The following is a 17,855-nucleotide window of genomic DNA, read 5'->3' as shown; positions in this document are numbered from 1 at the left end:
ATCTCTCTGACTTCCGTCTCCAGTCTCTTAATCCTTTTTGAAAGGGATCACCTGATTAGGTCAGACCCACCCACGCTCAAGGAGCATGGATTGTACAGGGCATGCACACCAGGGGATGGGAATGTTGGGGACCATCTTAGGCGTCTGCCTACACCCTTTCCCTGACTCCCCTACATAAAAGTCCTTGACTTTCTTGAAATTCCTAGTTTCCATGTGGTCTGTTACCAGCCACTTCATGTAAACACTCGATTGTGCTCTGCTTCATATTACACTTGAGCTGTTGCAGGGCTAGTCTCCTTAACTTGCAGGAGGGTTCAGGTATGTATTTTTTGTATCTGTTTGTAACCCCACTCATTGCTGTGGAGAAGCTTAAAAGGTGCTGGCATTTTTTAATTTACTTTTTCATCTTGTCTTGAACTGTACATATGTTCTTTATTGCCATGCTAATAATATACTGAGCAGTGACCTTGCAATGCAGAACTGCTCAATGGCCCCAGGAGAACCCACTGGAATGCCATGCCACACGATATCTTTGTGGAGGCAGTCAGTGAAATCCCAGAGATTGGAAATACTGAATTTTAGAGCCTTGAGGTTACTGGAGAAACAGCCTTATTTGTGAACAGAAATAAATTCTCTGCTTCCAAAAAACAAAACAAAACAAAACAAAACAAAAAAAATGCATTCACTTCCAGCTAGTGTCTAGCAGAAGCTTAACTAAAGCTTAGGTTCGCTCTGATAGGGGAGCCGACTACACGCAGTTCCTGTTTTTCCCTTTGGAGACCGAGTTTTAAAGGGGAGTGACTTGGTAAGCCCCAGATCAACCTCCAAACATTTTATCTCTCAGGACTCACCTTCCTAAGGAGGTGTAGTGTGTTTGGAAAACAAATGTGTAGCAAATGCCGTTTGAGGCAGTCCTTGTCCACCCAACTAACAGAGCTTGACAGGTCCTAAGCGATGATGAAGCATATGAACTACTTTCCACACAGTAAGCGGAGCTTAGAGCATCTCCTTTGTTCACACTACCTCTGGCTATCGCACAGCAAGATCACTCAGTAACTTTTGATGTTGAGTTTGGAAAAATAAAAAAAAGTACTGTCCCTGTTTATTTTTTTCACATTTGCTATAATGGTAGATTGTCAAGACAGGGCCATTAAATAGATGGGGGTGCATGGCCTTGTCCTGGTAGGATCCAAACTCAACCCACCCACATTGTATATACAGACTGGTGTTTGAAGTTGGAAACTAGCTGTGTCCGGGCAGACAGATGTATGGTGTATAGAGAGACAATGTATACAATGGCCAGCATTTCAATGTATACACTGAGCAAGACACACTAGACATGGTTATTGGGGGAGTAGGGTGTCATAGGGAGGCTGAGGGGCTCCAACCTTTCAGAGCCCTAATGACTGGGCTGGCTGGGTGGATAGAAATCCATCAACAAGTCCTCCCCTACTTAATCGTTTTATTATCTCCCCAGGGCCACTTAGAAGAATCTAGACAATGTGGGATGGTTTGTCATCCGTTCCCAGCTGGTCATAGTCGTTCTGTTTGTGTCATTTAGAGCCTCAGACTCGGTGCCAGCTGGGCATAGGCCTGCACGTGCTGAGTAAGCGCAGTGGTAGGGCTGATCGGCTGTGGAGAGAGGATGGCACAGAATGAAGCCTACTGGAATTTATAGGAAATTGGAAATGAAAGCAATCCTAGAGATTGTCTCACCAAATCTCCCATTTTGCAAATGACAATGCAACGGAGATTCAGATAAGCTAAAAATTGCTGGTGTAGGGTCCAACCATCAAATGGTAGCTTAAAATAGACTGGCAGCCATATTCCCTGATTCCTAGCTCCTACTAACGTTCTTCTGTGATCACTCGGCACTCACAGAAAAGATGGTGGGGACTTTCACTCTTACTCAGGCCTTCCACACTCACTGAGCCGCTGCCAGATATGGGGCTTGTGCTCGGCAGGCCGAAAGGAACTAACAGCAAGACACAAAGGACTTTTCTTGCTTCACATTTAGAAGCAATTCTAATGGGACAAAGGAAGTTTCTCCTACTCCCTGGTGTCACCAGAAGTTCTGCCCCCGTGCTCCACGTCTTAGCTTCAGGCCTAGGTAGTTACTAAAATGAAGTCCCCAGAAGGGGTGTCACCCTTATACTCATTTACCTCCAGGATGAATGATTGCATCGGATTCCCTCCTGCTGGAGAAGGGGAAGGCAGGGAATGCCTGAGTATTGGAGAGAGTGGGGAGCACTGGACAGAAGATTGGTATGAGGATGGGGCTGGAGGACAAATTTCACTGAGTCCTAGTTTTTCCAGGGTTTCAGCCTAATAGTGGAAGCTGTACCATGTGGGTTTCCCTGGGGTGCGGGAGAGGGAAGGAAGGAGAATGGCTGTCACAGATTGCACAAATGGCCCATTTGTCCACCCCTTCGATCTGGCCTGGTTTTGTGACATGCTCAGGCCACTAGAATGTGGCAGAAGTGATGTCGTGCTTGTTTTGAGCTCAAGCCAGGAGAGACCCTGCGTTCTTCTTTCATCTCTCTTGGGGTGCCTGTAACTGCTGTCGTGTGGACAAACCCAGGCTAGCTTTCTGGAAGTTTAGAGACCATGTGGAGCACAGAAGAACAGTGCCAGCTGCAACTTCTTAGACCATTTGACCAACTGCTAACTGTTATGGGCTCAGTTGTGTGTCCCCGGAAATGTATTATGTTGAAGTGCTGACCCCAGAATCTCAGAATGCAGCTAAATCTGGAGATAGGTCTTTAAAGAGGTTATTAAATTACATTGAAGTCGTTAGGTTGGGCCTGAATCCAATATGACTGGTGTCCTTATTCGAAGAGGAAATTTGGACATAGGTGTGTGTGCACAGAAGGAAAACCACGTGAAGACCTAGGAGAAGTTGGCCATCTGCAAGCCAAGGAGGGGGACCTCAGAAAAAAAATCAACCTTGCTGACATCTTGAAAGCAGACTGCAAAGCCTCCAGAACTGTGAGAAAATACCTTTCTCTTGTTTAAGGCAAACTAATAGGCCAGCCTGGCAGTTAATCATAGATGCATGTACCAGTTTCTCTAACGTCAGCCAAACCTGGCTCAGGGTAGCTCAGGGTAGCAGAACCACTGAACGAACGGATCCCGGCCCAGTTTACCCACCCACAGAACTGTGATGTAAACATGTGATTGTTTCTTTGAAGTTTTTGGGTTTCAGAGTGTTTTGTTTCACCCAGCAGTTATAACTGATATAAAGGTTAAAAGGCACCAGCCGTCCTGCTGCAATTGCATGCATGTTGAGTTGGCCCACAAAGCTCATAGCATTCCCACGTGGTCCCTGTGTGGGGTGTGGGTATGGAAGCCTTTATCAGAACAGGGTTTACTCAGGGGCACCTGGGCGGCTCAGTCAGTTAAGCATCTGCCTTCGGCTCAGGTCAAGATCTCAGGGTCCTGGGATGGAGCCCCACATCAGGCTCCCTGTTCAGAGGCGAATCTGCTTCTCCCTCTCCCTCTACTCCTCCCCTCTGACCCACTCCTGCTCGCGCGCTCTCTCTCTCTCTCTCTCTGAAATAAATAAATAAATAATCAATCTAAAAAAAAAAAACAGAGTTTACTCTGTATTGATTTACTCCAACTATCTTCTCATCCCAAACACCAACAGCATCAGCAAGAAGAGCTGAGTTATTACTGCTGCTCTACAGTTCTCTACTCTTTCTAGGATGTGCCCACTGTTACCTGATATAATGAGATTACTGGGGAGTCAGACAACTTATCTGAGTTGTGCCAGAGTGACCGTCAGGGGCTGTGATCCAGGACTGCTAGGGGAGGAGTGGCATGACCTCGTGGCAGGAAGGAAAGGTCATGTGCATTGATACACCGTGCTTCCAGATTACATTTTGGGTCTGAAACTTAGGTGTGTTTGAGCAGGTCTTCAAACTGATGTGTCCTCATCTATGCAATATAGATAATAACATGTACTTATAGGGTTGGTGTTACCTACGGTGGAGTACGCAAGAGCAAATATCCTAGATTTCTGTACATAGTAGACTGTCAGTAGATGTGTTTTCTTTTTTCTCGATTCTACCACCATTGAGAGACTCAGATTCACATATTCACTAATGCTTGTTTAGTTGCTAACAAGTGCCAGACATCGTTTTAGGCTCTAATAAGACAGTAGTGAGCCAAACAGATAATGACAATGTCCCTGTTCTTATGGAGACTACATTGTATTGGGGGTTTAAGGGGTTAAAAGTTTTTTCTCTCTCTCTCTCTCTATCAATCAATCTATCAATTTGGAGGGCTCACAGGGTAGTGGGAGCTCTGCTCCCATTCCATTATCTTTAATAAGAATAGCTGCTTGTCTGTTTTAGAAATTGGGCTTCTGAGTCAGGTTTGGTTTGAAGAAAAGGTTATCTAGTTGAAAAAAAAAAGTTTTGAAAACCGCTCCACTGTCTCATTTGCCATCAAGGAATTCTATGTTTTTCCTTACATAAATGATTTTCCAAGTTAACTCAAGCTTACTACTTCAACTTGAAAGTGTTACAAAAATATATAGTATATAAAAAGAAAATTTAAAAAGTATATGCACACTTCTCCTTTTAGAGTATGTTGAACATACACTATATTGAACATAATGCACACTTTTCTTGATGGTTCCAAATTCTCAACCTCTCTGAAGCATTTGACAACACTGACATCCCACTCTTTGAAACTCTCCTAGGCGTTCACAACACTGTATCCTTCAGTTTTCTTCCTACTTTTTGCACATTTTTTTCCCTCAGTTTCCTTAACCTACTCTTGTTCTCCCTCCTACTCCTTAAATGTCACTGAATTTCTTCTTTTGTTTTCTTCATTCTTTAACAAAATGATTCTGTTCCCCTGGTCTCAACAGTCTTCTTGCAGATGGGAGATGACCCTTCATTTCACATCTCTGAATCCATTCTCTATAGAGAATAAAACATTTCAGCTTCTCTGGGGCAGGCATGGCTACCCAGATGTCCCGGAGACCTCACAAATAGAAGTCCAATCCTGATTCCTATGATTCTTAAAAGCAGCTTCTATTCTTACCTTCTGAGCCATGGTGCAATGTTATCAGTCTGTCAGTCACTTAGTTTTGAACCTGAATCCTCATCTACTCAATCTGCTCTTTCATTCCTAACCTCCATGAGTTTCAAGGTCTGTTGATTGAGTTCTACAGTAAACACAATTATTTTATTTATTTATTTCCCTAACGTAGAGCTCTAATTGCATTAGTTGCCTAATGGAAAATCTTTATGGCTTCCTAGTGCATAAAAAATAAATTCCAAATTTCTGTGTATATCATCTTCCCTGACCTGGCTCCAACTGGCCTTTCTACCTTACTCTCTACACATCTCCGACTTTGAACCTGTCTTGTACTTAAAATTGTTTGTTTGTTTATCTTTATTCTCACCTTTGTCCATTTGTCTTATCTTTTTTTTTTTTTTTAAAGATTTTATTTATTTATTCGACAGAGATAGAGACAGCCAGCAAGAGAGGGAACACAAGCAGGGGGAGTGGGAGAGGAAGAAGCAGGCTCATAGCAGAGGAACCTGACGTGGGGCTCGATCCCAGAACGCCGGGATCACGCCCTGAGCCGAAGGCAGACGCTTAACCGCTGTGCCCCCCAGGCGCCCCCCAGTTGTCTTATCTTTTACCTCTCTTTCAAGATGCCATTTAGGTGGGTTTTTTTTGTTTTGTTTTGTTTTAGAAAAAGGTGAGTATCAAACAGTTGTTGCCATAGAAGCCAGAGACTGGGAGAAAGTATTCATATTACATGTATTTGGCAAAGAACTTGTTTGTATCCAGAAGAACTTGTACAATTCAATAATAAGAAACAAAACATCTCAATTAAAAGATGGCTAAAAAATCTCATTCACAAAAGAATATATACAAATGGCCAATAAGTATATAAAAACATGCTCGATCTCATTAAAACTGCAACACAATACACACTGAATCTTGACTAGAATAGCTAAAATAAAACCTGACAACTCCAAGTGTTGACGAACCTGGGGAATAACTTGAACTCCAAGACATTTGCTAGCAGAAATGTAAAATTATACCATAATTTTGGAAAATAGTTTGGGAATTTCTCATTAAGTTTCTCATTAATTTCTCATAAGTTAAATATACACTTAATATATGACTCAGTAATTTCACTATGGAGTATTTTATTCAAAAGAAATGAAAGCCTATGTGCTTACAAAAACTTGTACCTGAATATTCATAGCAGCTTAATATATATTAGCCCCAAACCAGAAACAACCCACATGTCCATCAGATGATAACTGGTAAACCAAATGTAATATACTCAAAAAATGGAATTCTACTTGGCACTAAAAAGGAATGAACCACATACAGATCTATATTATAATGTGGATGAATCTTAAGATATTATGCTGAGTGAAAGAAACCAGATATAAAAGACACATATGGTATGATTCTACTTATATAAAATTCTAAAACAGTCACAGCTAATGTATAATGAGAGAAACTTGTGTGGTTACATGGGTCTGAAAGAAGTTGGGACTAACTTCAAAGGGACACAGGAACTTTCTGGGCTGAGGGATTATTCTGTATCATTTTGGGGATGATAGTTACATAAGAATAGACACTTGTTACAGCTCATTGAACTGTGGACTTAAAATGGGTACATTTTACTGTGTGTAAATTATACCTCAGTAAAATTTTATTACTAATAAGGGAAAAAATATTGGTTTTGGTCCTTTTAGGCCTTGACTCAGATACTATTTACTTTATTTTAAATGGACTATGAAATATATTTTACATTTTTTCCTAGCTCAAATGAGACAAATGACTAACAGCATGAACGCTTAAATCAGACTGACCAGATTTGAGGACCCTGACACTTAAAGACTCTGGGCAAATTATTTTATTTTTCTGTGTCTTAATTTTCTCATCTGCTAAATATGGGGATGACAATTTTATCTTTCTCATTAGGTTGTTACAAGGGTTAAATATATTAATATATATAAGAGACTTAAGACAATATTTAGTATAGATTAAGCACTATATGTGTCTTTTTTTTTTTTTCTTTCTCTGGAGTATCCTTCTCAAAATGTTTGTCATATTCTGACTTGAATTTGAACTGTTCCCCTATTTGATTGCAAGGCACTTGGTGGCAAGGGGCATGTTTACTTCTTGATGTCTTGCAAAGATCCTACCACTATATTTTGGGTAGTTTGCTGGAATTATTCCACTATTATAATGTGCCCAAATATAGAAATAATACTAGAAACTAATTATCTGTGACTGCCTACTACATGTAAACATTTATCATTTAGTCTTCAAAATAACCTGGCAAGATAGGCACTATCATTGATTCCATTTCATAAATGAGGATGCTAGGACCAGAGAGGTTAAATGACTTTCCCAAGGTCACACAGCCAGGGAGGGAGACTGGATTTTAATCCTCTCTCAGGGCTTTGGAGTTTTATAGAAACTTTTGTTTCTATTCTAAGGAGCCCGATATGACCTTATTTCGTGTTTTCTTGGTATGATTTTTATGTTCTTGTTTTTTCCTCTCTATTTTCTCTGCCCCTTTTTATATGTCACACTTCTTGCATTGTCCATGTACCTGAGACTAGTAGAATCTACCGCTGGCCCCCCAACCCTGCATCCAATCACTTCCATTTTATGAAGGCTAAGAAATTATATAATTCACTTTGTTTGAATTTTATCTGAAACCGGAGTAGACAGGTTTGAGGGAAGGCATAGGGAGTTTTCCTATAAATAAATTTTGCAACTCTGGGGCAGGAAATTTTCCGTATTTTTTTTAATTGAGATACAACAGAGTCACTGCACAAATCAAAAGTGCATAGTCCAGTGAATTTTTACAAAGTAAATATCCAGGCAACTACCACTTAGATCAAGATATAGGTAATTGCCAGCAGCCCAGAATCCTCTTTTGTTTTGGGAAGGGATTTTTTTTGACACATATTATAATTCAGAGTTCTTCTTTCTTATGTCTGTGTTCTGGATGGTTGCATTTCTGAATAAAGTAAGTTAATATCATTCACTGATTTTAATAGTCTTATTTTCTTCCACTGTACTGTATACCCCTGCTGTACACAGATAATGGACAGTGCTTAGACCTCTCTTCATTCTGGGAAGCATGTTGCACAGTGGTAGGGTTATGAAGGATGAGTTGGGGAGGGAGTTTATGGGGCTGCTGAACTCTGTGCTCCCAGAACTGGCTCTTTCCTGCAGAAGCAAGTCTCTCAGGGCAACACTGCCCCAAGCTCCAGCCCCGAGTCTGTGTGCAGATTTCTGCATTTCCCAAAGATGGCTTCAGGCCACACTCTTCCCCAGCCCCTAAAGCGTGCCTGAAAGCAGCTAGTCTTTCTGTGTGGGGATCACATCACCTCCTCCTGCCCTGTGACCGTGTCTCTTTCATGCTCACTGTGTCCCTTTGATCTGCTGAAAATGTCCTTCTCTATACTTCTGATGAACATGAAATTAAACCTGGGGAGCAAATCAGGGGAGGCTGGGGATGGAGCAGGAATGTGTTGCCTGAGGCCCTGGCTGGGCTCTATTCCAGTGATTGAGAGACAGCTCTGGCCAATGGCCTTTGGAGAGGCAGCCCCAGGAAAGGACCTGCTGAGGAGCTCGGGGAGAGCTGGCCATCGGGCTGCATTGTGAAGATTAGCAGCGGGGACCTGGGAACTGAGAGGGAGGGGAGGAGTTGAGAGGGCTTCGGGGAGACTTTTATCACCCGCTCTGTCCTTCCACAGATAATGCCCCTCACGCTTCTCTCTCCCTCCCCTTTTTTTCGTCTGATGATTCGGTGATGAGACAAAGAGCCCTTGGCAGAGTCAGGTTATGTATTAGGTGAACCATCTCTGTGAGGCAGATTGACTCAGAAGCTAACTGGAGAGCTCTCGCTCCCTTATGGGTTCAAACTTCTACTCTTGACGATTAGCTCTCGAAGGGGAATCTTCATGAGGGAGGGGCCAAAAGTGAAGTGCGTGGGGATTCTCAGGATGTGGGCCCACGTGTTTGGCTTGTGCCGCCTTTCTTCTTTAGCCCAAGCTGGGCTCAAATACCTTCCTTGGGGTCCCTCCTCTCATACAGACAAGAAGGACCTTTGGAAAGACTTCACTAAACACAGAGATCAAGAGCGAGAGAAGTGGGGAAAATAGAGGACATATTTTAAATATCCTGGCCCACTTCTGTTACGGGTTCCCGATGCTAACACATCCCCATGTAAGGGGTGCAGCTCCCACCCTCTACCACCTCAAGGCCTTGTGAACCTCAGACGGCTCTTTGCCTGGGATCCTGACATCTTTCATCTTAGTCTGTACCTGCATGGAGGGGAGGGGTTTGCTGAGAATGAAAATGAAGCATCTGCCCTTTATTAACCAATAATATGTGCCTGTAAATTGGTTCACATGCATTATTTAATTTCCTGGTTCCAAAACCTTATGTTATGGGTATTATGAAGCCCATCTTACAGGTGAAGAAACAAAGTCTCAAACAGATTAATTACCGAGCTCACGGCCATGTAAACTAGTAAGTGATGAAGTTAAGATTGAAATCCATGTCTTAACAACGCACTGCTCAAGACCTCCATTAAACACTGTCACACCTTCCCGGTCAAACCTGAGAGGAAAACCATTGTGCTGTCTCAAGGGAATCTCTCCTCAGTTGGTTTCCAGACTGAGCAACAGGACTTTTCTAGTCATTGCCCCAAGAAGCACCTGGACGTGTGTGACAGGTGTACAAATTTGCCCACAGGCGACAACATTGTAGCCCCATTACTATGTTCCCTCCTACTCCAGCATTCCTAGAAGTACTATACAAATTAAATAAAGGGGGGAGGGGTCACCACTTAGCAGACTGATTTTATGTTTTACAAAAGGCTTCAACATAAGATTCTTTTATGGAGCAAATGCAGGAGCGCATTTCAAGTACCCACTGATTTGCATACAATCACTCAGGAATTTAACTACTCTGCATGAATAATCATTGTTATTGTAAAAGCGGCTACCACTTACTGAACACCTACTATATTCCTCCTGCATTATATACATATTTTCATTTGTTCATCACAACTTGGCAAGAAGTTATGATCTTTCCCATTTCAGAATTGAACTAATGGAGATATTTGCCACATTTACAGACATGGGGGTGGAGTGGAGGTGCATATCCTTCTGGCTGACTTTAGAGACCATGCCTCTCCCCATCCCAGACAGATATGGTGATAAGAATGCATCTTAACAACCTCCCTCACCATCAGATCATTAGCACAAATAACCTTTTTTCTTTCTCTTCCGAATGGCGGCACTAAATGTCAAATACTTGTCAGTTGCTGATAAAATATCTTATTTGAACTTGGCTTCTCCTTTTGCTCCCATTGAACTGTTCTCCAAAGTCACCAAGCCCCCTTCAAACCTTACTTCCTCAGTAGTCCCGCCGTCGGGGTGCATCTTAACTATGGCTCTTTTTTTAATTTTTTTTTTTTATTTTTACATTCTTTTTTAACTATGGCTCTTTCTAACCCCTCTCAGTATGCTTGGTCAAATAAATTCAATTGACTCCACAAATATTCCTCAATGGCTTAGCTCCTGCTGCTCCCTCAGAATATAATGAGGAAGGAGAAAGATTGTTCCAGGCCCTCAGGGATCTTATATTCAATTGGAAGTTGTCAGGAGTTAAATAAATAATTATACAAGTTATTTATTGAATTAAAATTGTGACAAATGCTACCATGGAGAAATACAGTTAAACAAACAAAAAAGGATATAATCTCAATTCATTTAGTGCCTGTGGAATACTTGGGACTGTCCGATGTACTTTATGAACATTAGCTTGTTTGATTTTCTCAATAATCCTTCCAAAGAGGTCCTACTGTTATCCCCGTTTAGGAGATTAGTTAACTGAAGCACAGAGGAGAGGTAATGAGTTTGAAGCTCTTGGTTAGCGAGTGGTGGAGCCAGCATTTGGCTCCAAGAACTGTGGTTCCAGAGCCTGCATTATTAATCACAAGCTGTAAGAAATAAAGAGAGAGAGAGAGTATTGACCCCCAAAAGCAGTGTTTCAGTGGATACAGGGTGGGGGGATGAAAGGTGTGACAGGAAAGGGCAGGGGGGTAGAAAACGGGTTTGGCGAAGTCAGTCCTCTGCCTGTGCCCTTGCCCTACCACCCTCACCATTCTGCAAGCCCTGTTCCGCTGGTTTGCTCCTTCCACTTCCACTTTTCCAGAATGTTCCTCTTTTCTGCCACAGTTTCCAAAGCTTATGAAAATTCTGTGTCTCCACTGTTAAAAAGCAAGCAGACCAAGAAATGGCAAAATGAACAAAAGGCAGAAGCAACAGCAGCTCTGTCCTGCCTCTCACTCGAGGCTTGCTTCCCTCAGAGCCATGCTCCAGGAAGCCTGGCAGCACCTGCTCCGCCTCTCCTTCCCCTGGGGCGCCCATCTCCTCTCCCCTCTCCCCTCTCAGAGAGGCGGCCTCACAATCTTACTGGTGACCTTGTTTCCCAACCCGACACCCTTCACTTCTCAACCACTTAGACGCTTAGCCCTTTGTGGGACAGGTGGATGTTGTGACCCCCTTCTTTCTGAATCTTAGCCCTCCCCCTGCTTTGGGGATGGTGGCGTTTTTGTTCGATTTTCTTCATTTTCTTCTCAATTGTAATTTTATGTTTGTCTTTCATGTTCTCTTCCTTCATCTCCACCTTAAATGCTGGTGTATCTTAGGTTCTTACTTGACGTGAAAATTGCTCTATTTCCAGGCTTGCCCTTGTTTTCTGGGTCTTGGTTCCTCACACATCTGTGCCCCCAGCCTGGACCCTCTGGTGGAGGCTCAGTCCTTGTACACACCAGATCCTGCCGCCCGGATGCCTCTCGCAGGGCCCTCCAATCCATTAGGTCCCGAACAGACCAGATGACTTTCCCTCCCGAACAGCACTGTTCCGTTTTGAATAAATCACTCCACTCTGCTCATTTAGCTTAAAATACGGGACTTGTACCTTCTTCCTTCTCCTCTCCCATATCACCACCTAAATAAATATGAAATTCTGCCCTCGACCTTCAGCCCCGTGTGTCTCTCCCTCCTGTTTCCTGACACCCTGGTAGCTGCTGCCCCACATCCTCTTCTCTGTTTTTTGGCTACAGACCCCTACTTGCTCTCCCTTCCTCCACTTGGCTTCCCTCCTGTCACACACCCTGCTGCTCCAAGGGCCATTTTTCTAAAGTGCAAACCATGTCGTTCACTTGCTTGAAACCCCAAGAAGAGTTGCTGCGGACTGAGGGCCAATCTCCTCAGCATAGCCTACCCGGCCTCTTAGGCCCTGGCCCCTACTTACCCTTACCATGGTCTCCTCACTGTAGTCCAACTTCCTGAGGTTTTCAGCACATGCTGGATTCTTGTACACCCCTTGGCCTTTGCACATGCTGCTCATTCCACCTGGTGAGTTTCTCCTCAACCTAGAGGCCCAGCTCCTCCCTTCTTTTAGCCTCTGTAGCACATGATATCTTGCACTTGTTTGTTAGCCTCCACTAGTAGCACTCATGAGGGCAGCGTGTCCTCCTCTCCTTTTCTCTGGTGCCAGTCCTCATTCAGTGCCGGGCACGGGGCAGCTGTTTAGTAAGCGTTTGCCGACTGAATGAACACATCATTTTTCTGTGTTACAAGAGGAGATGGTGACTTTTGTGAAGTTAGTGAATCCCTCTGAGGTCGGTTGTCTCATCGGGGAACTTGGGATTTGTATCCGCTTCCAGGCTGAGAGATGGGCTAGGTGGTATTTTGAGGTTGCTCGGAGATTTAGGACACTTGTAGCATGCCATTCACTGAAGCCATTTGAACACTGGACAGCGTTTACTGTTTAGGATGTATCGGTTCGGATTCCTCTCCCTGCCTAAAACCGTCTTTATGAAAGGCATTTTAAATTGTATTGAGATTTACTGAGCCCTCTCTCCATTATGTGCTGGTCTGTTAAGTGCCTTACAAGGTAATCGTGAAGTTTTCCTGACAACAATGCACTGATGAGATGTTCTCATTATCCGCAATTGGCAGATAAGGAGTCTGAGGCCCAGGGCCACTAGCTAGTAGGGGGTGGAGTCAGGATTCTGACTCAGTCCCATCCACTCTGCTTCACTATGACCTTCCCCTCATCCATACTATCTCAATTTTTAAAACTGGTAAAAATCAAAGTTTCATTTTATTATAATTTAGGCCAAGGGTTGGCAAACTTTTTCTCTAAAGGGCTAGATGCTAAACATGTGATTCTCTGCTGTGGCGTAGTCTTCTTTTTCCTGGGGGGATTGTATCTTTTTATTTTTAGAATCCTTTAAAAATCCTTTTAAAAACCTTTAAAAATGGTTTTAGCGTGTGGACTAGGCAAACACGAGTCAAAGTGCTGTGCCCTCAGCAGGGTTTGCCTTCTGTCAGCCTGGGCTTACCAAGTCAGGACAGTTTTCCCCTCAGACCACAGGAGCAATCCATGGAATTAAGTAATGTTTTAGCGAGTCTTGTGAACTGGAGATCAAGCAGCATAATTCCACAGCAAACAGATTGACAGGCCCAGCCTCCTTTGCAGCCGCCTCCAAGGGTTTCATTAAATGCAGACCAGCCAGACCACTAATGTCAATTGTCTGCTCCGTGAACAGTTCTGTTTTATAGAATGTCAGGTACTGTGGGGAGCAAACATCTTAACTTTTCCATTCTGACCTCAACAATTATACATCAGGGCCCTCTCCAAAAAGATCTGTGATAAAGCAGGGGAGGGGACTTCAGGTCTCTGACTGTCTGGTCTTAAATCTAAGTCAATCAACAAATGATGAGTTTATTCCATGCCTCCTCCCGAATCTCCAGTGGTATATCTGGGACATAAGAATAAAAGCTCCCTCAAGGAATTTGAAATTCACAAAGAAGAGAAGGGAAACACAGTGCTTCTTAATCTTTTTGGGGCGAGAGACCCATCTGAGTATTGAAAATCATGGTAGACCCTTCCCCCGCTATGGCTGGGTGAAGAGACACAGCCGCTAGCTTGGTGTTCATTTTCAAGATTTTTACTCTCCCAGAAATCTAGGCACAGGCTCAGTTTAAAACCTCTTGCTTTAAACAGTTGGAGAAAAACTAAATGCTTAAGTGTGTGGTATTGATCGAAGAACCAGAACTCTTCCGAGCTAGGCACGTCTCCGGAGGAATGTGTTCTCAGGCTGCCGCCCACCTGTTTCTGGGTCAACAGCATCACTCAGCCACCAATAGGGAAGACCCATTTCCTTGGCATTTCTGTCTGTGTCATTCAGGGTGATGCGAGACGGAGTATGGAGCCCCAGAGGATTGCTCCCCTTGGTCCTCTGCTACTTATCTCTGCGTGTCATGTTTTCTAGCCAGCGCGTTTAATGGGAGGTCATGGTTCCCTCGTCAGCAGTTTCCTGTGAGTGTTTTACCACAAGTTCAGGACAGCCCTCTGGGAAGAGGGAAGCCTGAGCTGTCTCCTCAGACTCCTGCTCAACTAAGTATGTATTCAAAGGAAATTTTATTCTCCTTTCAAAATGGTGACCTCTGAAGTGCACCCGCCTGATCTGTATGGAGAGGCAAAGCTGGCAAAACTGAGTTGTGGGGTCAGGGGTCTTCTGGGGCCCCAGAGTGGGCACCTGAGAGTTGTCACTGTTGATGCCCAGTGCCAAGGAAGTGGTAGCAGGGGTGGCTGCTGAGCTGGCCCCTCCGAATGTGGCATTTGGTTCTTGCAAGCTTGTTCTCATGGCTGCTAGAATAGTTGAATAGTGTCCTCCAAACATCCATGCCCGCTTGGAACCTTAGAATGTAACGTTATTTGAAAATAGGATTTTGTAGATGTATTGGTGAAAGGATCTCAGGCTGAACTCTTCTTGGCTTTTGGGTGGCCTCTAAATTCGATGGCTGGTGAACTTACAAAAAGAAAAGCTACACAAACCCCCCGGGGCAGGTGGCCCCGTGAAGCTGGAGGCAGAGATTGGAGCGGTGCTGCCACAAGCCAAGGAGTGCCTGGAGCCACCAGAAGGTGGAGGACACATGGAGGGAGGATGACCTTGACCTCTGACTTCTGACCTTCAGAACTATGAGGGAATACATTTACGTGATTTTAAGCCACCCAGTCTGTGATGTTTTGTTACAGCAGCCTGCTCTCTAATTCTGTACTAGCCGGTGGGCCAACCTCTTCCTGGAAGGAGACCGTGACTCCCGATGTGCCCTGGATAATGCTTGTGGAGAAATGAGTGAGGTCCCGGAGCCCCGGATGTGAGGGACCTGCAGTTCTTGTATGTGCTAATTTATTGAAATATTCTATGAATCACTTGACCTTTCTGTGTGTTGGTGTCTGTAGTCTGAAATGGAGCCAAATCTTCCCTCCTTCTGCTTTTCCACCAGAGTTTCTAACACAATTTCAGAAATTCTAATTGATGACTTTAGTGATGCTACCATCCAGTCTTCCCCAGCTCCTTTCTTTCCTCCTTCAGTGTCTTCATTCACGATGTCTTCTTCATCTGGGATCATCCTGGGATCATCATTCCCACGTCCGTCATCCCAGATATTAAATCCACAACGAACTGAATGGTGATGTGTACGTCTCCCTGATCTCCTTTACCAGACTGTATGTTAGTTGAGGGAGAGATCATTCATGTCCACTTCACAGCCAACTAGAACTACAGCATTTTGTAAGTCCTCATTTGTAATGCATGCTACACATTATCCAATATAAAGGAACAGTTTAAGTTCAATGTAAATGCTAAGGGTAATGTACTCATTTTGGTATTTTTAAAAGGCAAAGGGCCATGTTTTTCTTCATGTGATTTTTTCTCTCCAGTCTCTGCCCAAATGTCACTGAGTTTGGTTAAAATTACAGATCTTAGCATGTTATTGTGGGTAGAAGTGAGGCGAGAGTTAGATTAACTGGGTTTGCTTCCTCATTCCAGTATTGCCTCATGCAGCCCTGGGCAGAGCTATTGCTGGACATGCACATGGTTTCATAGCCCACTGAGGAAAACTCACTGAGTGTTTAGACACTATAGTCCTTGTCAGGTAGATGGTAGCCACAGGATATTAGCTCTCTTTATCCCCTTTTCTGTTTTTATTGGCTCTCTTTTTGTTTCAAGATGGAAGACCGACCTATATTCAATGCAAAGCATTTCTTGGTATCGAGAAATAATAGCTAAGGCCTATATAGTTCCTATCATGTGTCAGGCAACGTACTAAGCACTTATGTATAGTAACTCATAAGGGAGGTACTATTATTCTTCTCGCTAAGTTGAAGAAACAAAGTCATGAAGAGGTTAGATAACTTGCTCAGGTCTTCTCAGTTTCTCAGAAGTAATGTCAGGACTCATTCCAGGCCGTCTGGCCCTAGAATCTGACTTGAATCACTACACACATTGCATTGAAGTTATTGAGGTAAACAAACAGTGAAACATATGGACTTCCTGAGTGGCCCAGTTGGAACCCAGATCTGTTTTCTACGAATTGTAATCAGTGGCAGAATCTTCATAGCTGGCCTCACTGAGCCCTCCATATTAAGAATAGGTACAGGGGCACCTGGTGGCTCAGGGGGTTAAGCATCTGCCTTCGACTCAGGTCCTGGGATCCAGCCTTGCATTGGGCTCCCTGCTCAGTGGGGAGTCTGCTTCTCCCTCTCCCTCTCTGTACTCTCTCTCTTCCTCTCTCAAATAAATAAATAAAATCTTTTTTTTTTTTTTAAAGAATGGGTACAAATGTCAAAAACTCAAAAGAATTTAGCAGTGGTCAAATTCCCTTCCCTTTAGGGCTATCCTAGGAAAAACAGGTAGTCAAGAACAATGGTTCACTGCAAGGGTTCTGGTAACAGAACTGAGCTTGAAACTACTCAGGAACCGTAGGACTTGGGCTGGGTGGTTGTTAACCTCTCTCAGTCTGAGTTTCCTCTCTGGTAAACTCCTCACGGGGTTACGGTAAGGATCAAGTGAGACAATGCAACATACATCAAGTGCCAGGCAAAAGTAACAGCCGATAAATGCTGTTGCGCCGTCATGAGAACCACGTACGCAGCGGTTTCAAGTCCGAGGTCAGCATATTCTGATGTGCCTCAGTCACTCGTGAGGTATAGAATTCCTTTAAAATAATAATGAAAATACCAACATTTATAAATGATAAAGTCTTTATTTTCTTTGCTGTAGATTAGAGTACAATAAAGGTTATCTCTGCGTTAATGCCACTCTTGCTTACATTTTTACGTGGGTTCTGGAGGAGGGAGAGAGAGGTGAGGTTAATTAGTGAGGGGGGATTGTCCCCAACCTGGGTATATGCAGGAAAATGTCAGATGCCAAGTGTGAGGTGGTAGAAGAATCTACCTGTAAGCTATGGCCCCTGAGAGAGCCAAAGATTATTCTAGATGCCGTAGGCTAAGCATTGCTTTCAGAAAGAGTAAAAAATATGTTTTACTCTTACTTATACAACTTATTTTCAAATATGTGTGTGTGTGTGTGTGTGTGCGCGTGTGTGTGCATTGTTGGTGTGTGTGTGTGCTGTTGGGATTCATAAAATAAAAAGTCATTCAAAGACTTAATTGAATTCATAGTAACTCCTTGTTATTATGTATTTTTCAAGCAGTAAATAGTCAAATATCAACATAAAGTAATTTTTTTATATTAGAAAGGGTGCCATATATTCAAAAAGACTGAGACATATACTGACTGATGAAAGTGTGTAGCACAATGTCTTGTGTGTTCAGCTGCTCAACAACCATATCCGTCCTTGTCCTTGCAGTGGTGGAGCACATTGCTGGCTCTTGTCAGGAAAGGGTCATGAGCCGTGACCACAGGCCAGGAGGTAGAAGACTCAGAACTTCAGGTGGATCTAGACTGGGGTAAG

The sequence above is a fragment of the Ursus maritimus genome, unplaced genomic scaffold (assembly GCF_017311325.1).
Source record: "Ursus maritimus isolate PB19 unplaced genomic scaffold, ASM1731132v1 scaffold_2, whole genome shotgun sequence".
NCBI lineage: Eukaryota > Metazoa > Chordata > Mammalia > Carnivora > Ursidae > Ursus > Ursus maritimus.
Note: the sequence above shows the minus strand (reverse complement) of the source record.